An 11,932-nucleotide genomic window follows, 5' to 3' on the forward strand; every position below is an offset into this window, starting at 1 on the left:
TCATTCATGATATTCCTTTTGAATAAAATATTTGGAATAATAACGAATAATATACGATATAGACGTATACAATAAATTATTGCAAGTGGAAATAAATAACTTAGAGCAATTTGCCATAGTAGAAACAAATATGAGGCGAATAATAGGGAATGTTAATTTATTTACTATATCAAGAGCTTATTTTATCTTGATGATACCTTTTTATTATTTTGTTTCTTTCATAAAGCAAGCCAATGGTTGTCCAATTTTTTGATAATTGTATCAGAACTATTTCAATATGAAAATCTTAAACTAATATTATAAATACTCTCTTCAGCCTAATAATAATATAATTGTAACTTTTTTTTAATATTCAAGATCCGACTTGTTAATTTTATTTTTTCGTTTCGAGTCATTCTGAATCGTTTGAGACTAAATTTGGACAATTTATGATATCAGACAGTCAGGTGCATTTTTCAACGACAGCAATAACAATAATTCATATAAAAAATTATTCATATATTTAAAAAAAAGCTAAATACTCACAACTGTGAACTTAGTTTCGCTACACGTGTACCAACCCAAAAACAACAAAAAATCGATTATCACAATTTAAATTATTACTAAATTTTGGATTACTAATGAATGGAATTAAATTTCTTATCACTTTTTCCTGTTCATTCAAGATATCAATTACCTCCTACAGAAGACAGTCAAGTGTCTTTTATTCAACGACAGTGACAAAATCTCGTACAATAAATTATTTATATATAAAAATCTCGTTGTGATTATTTTTATTTCTTTATGAATTTTTATCGGTTTCATATTTCGATTCGGATCTTCTTCGCGTCCGTTAATTAATTTATTTCTTCCTTTTGAAAAAAATGTCTGGATTCATTCAACAGGCCACGAAAATATCGCTTCTGAATAATTTAAAGACATTCGGATATTTGAATATATATATATATATATATATATATATATATATATATATATATATATATAATAAGGGTCACCAAATCGCAATGGTTTGCACCTAATATATTGAGGTCAAGGAAATATACAAGATTTATAAAATTCATTAAACTTTGAAATAATAAACTTGTAAATATAAGCAGAGGTACATAATCATAAAATATTATTGAAAGGTCTCGACGAGAAGAATAAGAATTTAGTATCTATGTTTAATTTTATATTATCGTGTAACACAATTTTCTTGAAATTCATATTAACCAAAAGTGCAACTTGCCTCAAGGCAAAACTTGAACACTAATTGCGTGTGATATATCATTTGAAAGGGCTCGAAGAGCAGAATACAAATCTGTTATTTGTTTTGATTAATTTTTAATATATTGTGACGCCAATAAATGGATGAAAAAGTGGGATGAAGGGCAACTTGCCAATAGGCAATTTTAGAGCAGATTTATGCATGTTATATATCATTTGAAAGGGCTCGAAAAGCAGAATACGAATTTAGTATTGATTCTTGATTTTATCTTATCATATTACATAATTGTAATCAAATTCGTATTAAGGAAGATTGTAATCAAATTATTATAAGGAAGATTATGTAACTTTAGGCTAAATGCCACTTACACCTATTAAATTTTGGTTCAGAAAAAAATACGAATAAATCTGGTGAAAATGATTTAGTCCTATTAAATAAATGGCAAACGCATTTGAAAAAATGAAAACTAACTAATATAATAAAAGAGATGAATCAGGGATAGCACCTCAAAATCGTATTAGAATTAGCCTTCAAATACCCTTAATTATTAAAAAATGCAATATTTATATGTTACCAGCTAGTTTTTTAATGATTTTTTTGATAAAACAAGGAAAACAAAAAATATACCGAAATTATAAAATGAACAAAAAATTGCATTATAAATTGGTAATTTTTCTGGTGATACGGTTACATCGGAGGCATTGGCCATATCTGATATATATATATATATATATATATATATATATATGTATGTATATATGTAGTTTATATCGAATACCTGTCCGTAATTCATATTTATATTATATGTTTATAGTGTTGTGTATCGTTTTTTTTCGTCGTTTTTGAAAGTGTCCGTAATATTCTGAAATGTCTATGGGGGTCCCAGTCGTTATGGACTGACCACATACAGATTCGAATATATACACCTCCTTATACAAATATATACATTATATATATATATATATATATATAAGTTATATATCGATATATAATTGTATCGTTATAAACGGATGCTGTAAATCTCGCACGTTTTGGACTTGTGACAAATAAAACAAATTTATTATGTGTGGGGTCTGTATTTATTTATTCATATTTTTTATATACATATACAATATATATATATATATATATATATATATATATATGTATTTGTGGTATGATAAAGTGATGAAGAATTTCTATTCATAATTGTTGCCTCTCGATTTGTTTGGTCAGTTAATAGATATTTGTTATATTATATTTTTAAACTTGGTTAGAAATATCCCAAAGTGCTAAAAGGCTATATAATATTAGATGGAATATGGATTATTTAATTCTGTACAAATTTCTCTATATTTCATGTATATAAGACAAAGGTTTAAAAATTAGAAGAAATCAATAAATAAATGCATAAGGTATTAAATACTTACTATGTTTGAAGAGTACTTTCAGTTATTAATTTCAATTTTAAAGGTACTCGAGTTGCTCTAAGGTTCCAAAATATTAGCTAGAATTATAGTTTATTTAATTTTGCACAAATTTGTCAAATATATCATTTATTTTAGTCAATCGGTGGAGAAATTAAAAATAATTTAATAAACAAAAGCATAAATGATTTGTCAAGTGGCATTTCAAATTGCTGTTATAAGTTGTACTATTTTAAGTATGATTTTAAAGCTTACGCTATTGCTCTAAAATTCTAAAATATTATATAGAATCATAGTTTTAGTACAACTTTCAATTTAGTACAAATTTCTCAAACATATCATTTATTTTAGGCAAACGGTTTGAAAATTACAGCAAATTTTAGTGAAATAGTGCATATACGAGTATCGTATATACAGTGGCGTAACTAGTCCATCCGGGGCCCGTGGCAAATTTTTTTGATGGGGCCCCCTATCAGTAAAATCAAGTGCTTTTAATTTAATTTAAAAAAACTCGAAATTTTTCAACGTGTTAAATGTTATATATATCCACGATTTGTAATGAATTGTATTGAAAATGAGTAAATCTACTTCGACTTATTCATATTTATGGTTTGAAATTAGGAAATTATTTAAAATGTATGTTTACAAAAATTAAAAAAAAAATTAAAATGTATAAGTACAAAAAAACATAAAAAATAAAATAATTATCAGTCAAATTAATAATTTAAAAATACAATTACTGCTTTGTTTTGAAAATCAAACATAATTTTTTTTTAATTTTAATTAGCTTTATAAGCTACATGTTAAGTTTGATATTTTGTTTTTACAAACAGTCTTTACAATCCATTCCTTTGCTAATTTTTGAACAAAGTACTAAATTAATTTTTATTTTTTAATTCTCATAATCTATTCAAGAAATGACTTAATAAAAAGTTAGTTTTCTATTAGTCATTATTTGCATACTATAGAGCTTCATAAATATTAAAGACAAATATAAAAAAAATCACAACACTCTAAAATTATATTTTTACATTCTTACACGCTCATGGTTTTTTTTTCGAAATTAAATTTATTTAGAAGAAAATTTCATGTTTATTCTAACTTTTGTTATTAGTGAATAAAACCAAAATTTGTTAGATTTTACTTTTTTTACGCGTATTTGGGGCCCCCGTGGCCTGGACAAAATAAAACTCTTTAAAATAATAATCTTACATTCCTCGCGTACTTTTTACACGTATTTGGCCGGGGGCCCGTGGCATTTTGCCACCCACGCCACCCTATAGTTACGCCACTGCGTATATATATAATTTGTCAATTAACATTATAAATTTTTGTGTCGCATTTGAGAATGTTTTCTATTTTTAATATAATAATATATAATAACAATAATCTTATATAATAAAAAAAAATTGTAAATTTTAGTACAATTTTATCAAATCCACCATTTACATAAGACAACGGTTTTTTACCAACATATAAAATCACGATATAGTTGTTGATAGTTACCGTACTATATACAGTGCAATCAATATGGGCTTAGTGAGTTGTGATTTCCCGTTTGTCCATTTGAATAAATACAAAGGGAACAATACAATAACAATATAGCAATATGACAGGGATGATATCTGTCGAATTGAATTCTGACCGTGTAATCTGCGGTCATAATGGGATTATGGGTGCTTCTGACCATTCCGGGGGCTACTTTTGACTTCCCGACACACCCAGTAGATACATATTCGCACAAACAACCCTTAGTGGGAGAGCTGCATAGACATTGGTAAAAAAATCATAAACATAATGAACTACGAGATATAAAAAAATTTGGGGTTTTTTGAAAATTGCACTAAGGAGTTTAGAAAGATTTTTTAAAGTCTAAATTTCAATGCTTAAAATGTCATTACAATATAATATTATTCAATTTTTTTTTTTAAAAAAAAGGGGAGTAATGTCGCAATACAAGTTAGCAATGAATTTCGATTTGGTTTTAAAACAATATGTCATGATAATTTATTATTATGTTGCTATAAAAGGGGGAGTGATGTGGCAACATGAATTTGTCAGGAATTAGAAGTTGGTTGTATAGACATTGGTAAACAATTTTTATAACTCGATCAATATTAAGCATAGATATTAAAGTTGAAACAATTTTGTTTTGTTTGAAATTTCACCGTTGAAGGTTTAGAAAGATTATAAAAGATATTTTTATTGCTAAAAATAATGATTAAATAATGAACAATATCAAAATAAATTAATTCAAAACACAATTACAAGGTAGAAAACTATTTCAAGGTTTTTTTAAAATTAACTGAGGGTGGTTAAGGTATAGATTTTTTTTAAAAATCTAAATGCCATTGCTAAAACTATTTAGCAACATTGCACAAACAAATAAATAATATAATATGAATGAGTTAAAATATCTTTTTAACAATTTGAACATATTGCAAAGACAATATTTAACTAGCAAAATATGCAAAATATGTGAAAATATTTCATTTAATTGTTGTTATTTTTCTATGAATTTTGAGTTGGCTCTATTCAAAAATCGGATCATTTATAAAATCGATAAGTTATGACAACATAGAATTTTGTTTCTATAAAAAGGAAGGTGGGAGTGATGTGGCAACCTCATTTTTCTATGAATGTCGAGTTGGCTGTATTGAAAAATCAGATCATTTATAAATCGATAAGTTATGACAATATAGTATTCTGTTTCTAAAAAAGAGGGGGAGTGATGTGGCAATATAAGTTTGCCAAGAATTTTAAGTTGGCTGTATTCAAATATCATATTATGTATAAAATTCATATGCCAAAACAATATATTATTAGGTTTCTATAAAAAAATAAGGAGGGAGTAATGTGGCAAAATCATTTCTCTATGATTTTCGAGTTGCCTGTATTCAAGAATTGGATGATTTATAAAATCGATATGCCATGACAAAATATTATTTTGTTTTTAAAGGGGGGAGTGATGTGGCAACATCAGTTTGCCAAAATTACGATTTGGCTGTATTCAAAAATCGGATCATTTATAAAATCAATATGTCATTGCAATATATTATTTAATTATATTGTTTTCTATAAAAGGTGGGAGTGATGTAGCAACATTACTTTACTAGGAATTTTGATTTGGCTCATTTCAAAAACTTCATCATTAGTAAAATCAATATGTTATGACAATATAGTATTTTTTTCTATAAAAAAAGGGGTGTGATGTGGTGACCTCATTTTTCTAAGAAATTCGTGTTGGTTGTTTTAAAAAATCGGATCATTTTTAAAATCAATATGTCATTATAATATAATATTCAATTATTTTGTTTCTAAAACGGGGGTAAGTGATGTGGCAACATGACTTTCGAGTTGGCTGTAATAAAAAATCATAACATTCATAAAATCGATAAGTTATGACAATATATTATTTTGTTTCTATAAAAAATGAGAGGGAGTGATGTAGCAACATGAGTTGGCCATGAATATTGAGTTGTCTATTCAAAATCGGATCATTTATAATATTGATAATATTATTTTATTAATAAAAATAAAAAAGAGGGAGAATGTACATATATTGATTGTTTTTGTATAAAAAAAATAAAAATGCGGTTCAGCAAATATAAACATAATTCGTCATAAATGGCATGATTCTGAAAGATTTCACAAGAAGACAATGTCCTTGCATACTTTTTCTACATACTTCGGATCATAAGGTTTTAACTAACTAACATTTTATCTACTAGCGCCATGTATCAATGTATAATTTTGTAAAACCAGTTTTCTAAATTTCATTTCTATATTTTCCCCCGACTGTCGTATTAAAATCTAAATTTTCCGATCTAGATAACTGGCCAAGATCACAAATATATATCACTGGCAATTTGATTCGCAGATTAAGTCGACTCGTGCTCGTGCCATCAAATCAACCCTCCTTTTACTAGGACGAAGGGATGGTGCCCTTTTTGTAGTTTTATGCCTATTTATCTTACAGTTAAGGGAAGAAAGTTCAAAAATAATCAGATACCGATACCGAATTCCGTCGGTCAAATTTTTAAATTTGTTGGTCAATTTCCACTTGACTGTTTTGGTTTTATTATGATACTTTTTATGAATGAATGAAATCGTTATCGAAAATCTGGCGAGTAATAAAATTTCTGGTCAACTAATAAAAACATCAAAATATAAATATGAATATATTTTTATAGACGAGAATTTACATAAATGGACAGACGACTGTGGCGGACGGATTAGACCATAAATTATCGATGGATTATATATATATATATATATATATATATATATATGTATATATATATATACAATTTTTACATATTTCAATACTATTCATCGCTTATCCACTACAAATAATTTGGTAAATAATTAAGAAATAAGTCTGTATTTATTTCAATTCATATATATAAAAAATGTGTGATAATAATTTATTACGTTAATACCTTTTGTTACTGAATATGCAAAAAACATTAAGACAATAAAAATTTTAACGTTCGCCATTAATAATAATAATTCTGTTTGTTTCGTGTGGGCCGTTTAACTGTTACTGTTATTGCCTTATCCTTTCAATTTCTATTCCCTTATTAAGTCTTCCAATATTTAATATTTATTGTTATTATTTTACGACAAACGCATAAAATAATTCATACCGCACGACATTTATATTCGCCATAACGAGAATTCTTAATTGTTCGGAATTTTAAATCAATAATAAATTGTTTATAAATGTGCAATAAATTATACATCATATGTAATAGATAAATATTGATTATTTTTATTTTATCATAATTCAGTCTATTTCATTTATACATAATATTTATAAATAAATATATTTGTTAACAAATTATTAAAAAAATGAATCTAATTATTTGTGTATATTTTGAATAACTATAATTAGAACGTTTTATATTTCTATTATTATAATTCTATGTATAAGCATTTTATTAACGTGAAGTTAGCAAATATACTTCGAGCTACCAACATATAAAACATAAAATTAACTAAAAATTGATTTAAATAAAGTAATTAAATTGTATGCATTAAACAAGCGTGTGTGCATTTTTTTGTGAAATAATATATAATATTATATATTATATTTATCTATATACTAGAATATTCTGAAAATTTGTTCAAAATGATTTAACATTAAATAGTTGGTATAGTTACAAATTAATATATTGATTTCTTATCGATTTAAGTAGTTTTCTCCTGTTCATGCAACTTGCCTAATGGCGATATGACACTTACACCTAGTTCGTACAGATATCAAATGAGAAATTTTTAAATCCCCAAAAACACAGATTTCACAGCACAGTTATAATAAATCAAATTTAAACGTAGATAATCTTAAAATAGGATCAAATTTATAATCTGTTATCTTTTTAGATACAAGTATTTAAATTTATATATATATATATATATATATATATATAAAATTTGTCACGGTTTCGAAATTTATCGAGTGCGACAAATTAGCTTGAATTGAAAACAGGATTAAAGCGATTTGAAAAATAGATACTTTAAAATAAGGGTGGAAAATCGGGGGTGTTTACCCTTAGCGTAAAACAGTATTAAATCAAAACAATATCTAGCTTGGATTTGTAAAAAAAAATATAGAAATTGCAAATATCGGGGAAAATAGTTGAATTTTTAATTACATGGTGGCGCAAAGCCTGGCTTTTAAATTTTTGAAATCGGTTCAGCAGTTTTTGAGAAAAATTTGTTCGAAAAACAAATTTTGTCTCGCGCACTAGGGCCAATTCTCGGATAAAATAAAAATGTTAACGACCTTTCAAAAACTTTTGCTGTGCGATCAAGCGTTTTACACTTAAAACCTAACCTCCAAATGGTACATACGTCTAAATATTAACATTGGCTAAACTTTGTGTATATGACATCAAAAAGTGATAAGGTGAGCGTTCATTAATCACGTGATCAACTTTTTAAGAATGTTTGTACCTCCCCCCTTTTTCTTGGTGATATGTTGTGATACTCAAAATTGGTGCCCTTTCCCCACCAAACATTAAGTGTATTTTAGTTACGAGAAAAAATTATACTATTTTTTTTTTTTTCGAAAAAATTATATTATTTTTGTTTGGATTTTTTCTAAAAATTTAGGTAATAAATAAATACACGTGATATCTTACTATACCCCTCCCTCCTCCACATGATATTTTGTGATTTTTGTCAAACCCCTAAAAACCTCAGAGTATTAATCGACGCCCCCTAAAATTGTTATTTGATGTCTGTTCCTTTTGGAGGTTAGGCTTCATGTGTAAAATGCCTGATCGCACAGCAAATATATAATTTTTGGGCAGCTTGTAATTGCCAACTAATATAGACCAAATGATTCAGAATGACTTCAAACGTCAAGAAGGCATAAAAATAGCAAGTTTGTTGTCTTAAGGATGTTGAAAATATATATATAAATGGGGTGCTGGTACCTATTTCTATTTTTTCTTTCTAATTAGAAATAATTAGTCACATTTAGATAATTATAGTTTTTTGTTTCGAATTTGTTAAAACAATAAAAGGATGTTACCACTTAACACGTCGTTTGCACACAAAAGCACAATAGCGACAAATTGATTCCCAATTAATTCGGATAATTATTTAATTGGCAATTTGCAAAATCATTGAATACAATGGAAGGAAAAGGATAATCAGAAAATTCGACGGTAACAAAAAAAGGTAAAAATTGTTTTTGATGGTAAAATAGAAGTTCTAAAACAGAATACAGATGTTGAACGACTCTACTAGGAAAAGTAAATACAGAGATTTAAAAGTATAGGCACAAGACATTTTTATAAAAGTTCGAAGAGCAAAAATTAATTTATAAATAAGCATAAACGAAATGTCGTGCCGTCTTACCACGTACCTTCAACCACCAATAAAATTAATAACACAGATATTAACCCAAGGGATGTATTTTTATATCAATTACGCTCCTAAATTAATTTCCAACGTTCATCAAATTATTCCATTTTCAAAGCTCAATTTGCAAAATTACGTTGATATCATTTTACCGAATCAGGTAATACTAGAGTATATTGCCTGATTAGTCACGAGTATAATTTCCGATTATGGCAACACTTTGTCATGGCGTCACGGATTTAGGAGAAGACGTTATGAAAACTGCTTAAGGAAGATTGCAGATAAAAATAACGAAATTGAAGTAAATTATTTTTAAAAGTAAAAATTTGTTGAAAAAATGAAATAAATGATAATGATAATAAAAGAAATGGTTGCAATAAAACTTTTATACGGGTATAGAAGAAGTTAATTATGCTTTATTTTTGATTAAATTTAAAAATTTTGTGTACAGAACCGAGATATATATTTATTGTTTTTTTTAAATAAAACATAGCAGTGGTGCATAATAGAGAAAATTTTTTATATGCGTGTGATTGTTCTTTGGAACCACATTTTCGACTTTTGCACGAAAAATATGTAAAAGCTGGAATAAAACAAAAATATGCGGTCTTTTTGAAATAATTTTTACACAATTTTATTATTAATTTTTTATAAATGATTAAAAAATTTTATTACCTATTAATAATCGATTTTAAATCAATTAATTTCATCATCAGTCTATAAATAGTCGTCTCGACGCATTTACATGCGACTCCGAGAGTGTCGCCAGTATCAGGTAGCGTGGCCGAGCGGTCTAAGGCGCTGGTTTAAGGCACCAGTCTCTTCGGAGGCGTGGGTTCGAATCCCACCGCTGCCAAAATATTTTTTTTTACTAAAATAAATAATAAAAATAATATTTTTTTACTAAATTAATAACTAATTGAATAAAAATATTATTGGCGGTGCAAATTTTATAGATTCAAATATATATTTTGTTAGAATTCGTACCAAAATTTAGTCAAGTTGTATTGAAAATAGTACGAGCTATTCATTAAGGATATATAACAACAAACAAATTTTGAATTTAATTTTTGTTCATTAATCATAATATTTTATGTCAATATTTGATCTATACTTTTTGGCATCAATAATTACTGTTAGTACTCTTTAGATCTGATTTACAATATTTACAAGAAATTGATTAATAATATAATAAGCTCATTTCAATATGAAATCTTTTTTTTTTTTATTTATATATATACAATATTTTCATATCTCAGTCAGACAGAGGTGCCTGGTATGAGAGATTAAGAAAAACAGTTTTCATATTTTATATATACATTTCATTTGACTATTTCATTAATATAATATCTATTATAATTAAAATATCTTTATATATAACTCTTCAGTCTTTTTTGGCTTCAATTTCCTTATAGTATTTCTTTGTTAAAGTTAAATCTTGTATTTAAATAAATAATAATTATTCAAATTTCTAACCTGAACTTAATATTGCATTTAACTTAACTTATTCTAGTAATTACTTGTTTATTGTCTATATTAAAAATTCTTAAAAAAAGTACTTTTTAAATTTCTCATTTACTAGTTCAAATTATAAACTCGTCTTATTACTTAACGAGATATTGTATAATTATTTTGAAGAGATAAGCATAATTATGATTATCAGAAGACTACATAGTAGTAAATTGATAAATTCTATTTTTGTAACATTAATAAAGTATATAGATGACTTTAGGCATCTTATACGCATTATTAATATTAATTACAGAAATAATATTTAAACTAGTTGGTTTGATATTTAGCCTTGAGGCAAATTACATGAACTTCCCGATATGTGTAAATAATCGACTTGATCAAAAAAATGTGTAAATAATATACTTCATCAATCCTACTTTTTAAAAAAAAAAACGATAATAATTTTAGCAAAGTTTGACGAATTTTTAAAATTAAACTACTTGTCGTAATGCTGTAATATTACAGTAAGTTCTATAAGACCATGATGTATATCGCCAAAAAAAGTTCCATGAAAAAAGACTTAAATTTTTTTTTAACAGTTAATTACAAGAAAACGGCTCGGTAGATTTTTACCTAAAATTAATCAGCATCATTCCCAAATGATATCTTTCGAACAGTTTTTGATTTTTCAAAATCGGTTGGGTAGGATGAGCTTAAATGTGGACGAAAATTTAACACTTTTTTTCAACAGTTAATTACAAGAAAACGGCTCGGTAGATTTTCACCTAAAATTAATCAGCATCATTCCCAAATGATATCTTTCGAACAGTTTTTGATTTTTCAAAATCGGTTCGGTAGGATGAGCTTAAATGTGGACGAAAATTTAACACATTTTTTCAACATTTAATTACAAGAAAACGGCTCGGTAGATTTTCACCTAAAACTAATCAGCATCATTCCCAAATGATATCTTTCGAACAGTTTTTGATTTTTC

General features: G+C 26.4%; 1 non-coding gene across 1 annotated transcript; it reads left to right on the top strand.

The window, feature by feature from the left end:
* Positions 1–10,260: 10,260 nt before the first annotated feature.
* Positions 10,261–10,342, top strand: Trnal-aag. The gene has a single exon. It is a non-coding gene; the product is annotated as a tRNA-Leu (tRNA).
* Positions 10,343–11,932: the final 1,590 nt, after the last annotated feature.

This window comes from Ctenocephalides felis, unplaced genomic scaffold, assembly GCF_003426905.1.
Source record: "Ctenocephalides felis isolate EL2017-DRISC unplaced genomic scaffold, ASM342690v1 CF-g0.4_SCAFFOLD_01170, whole genome shotgun sequence".
Classification (NCBI taxonomy): Eukaryota; Metazoa; Arthropoda; class Insecta; order Siphonaptera; family Pulicidae; genus Ctenocephalides; species Ctenocephalides felis.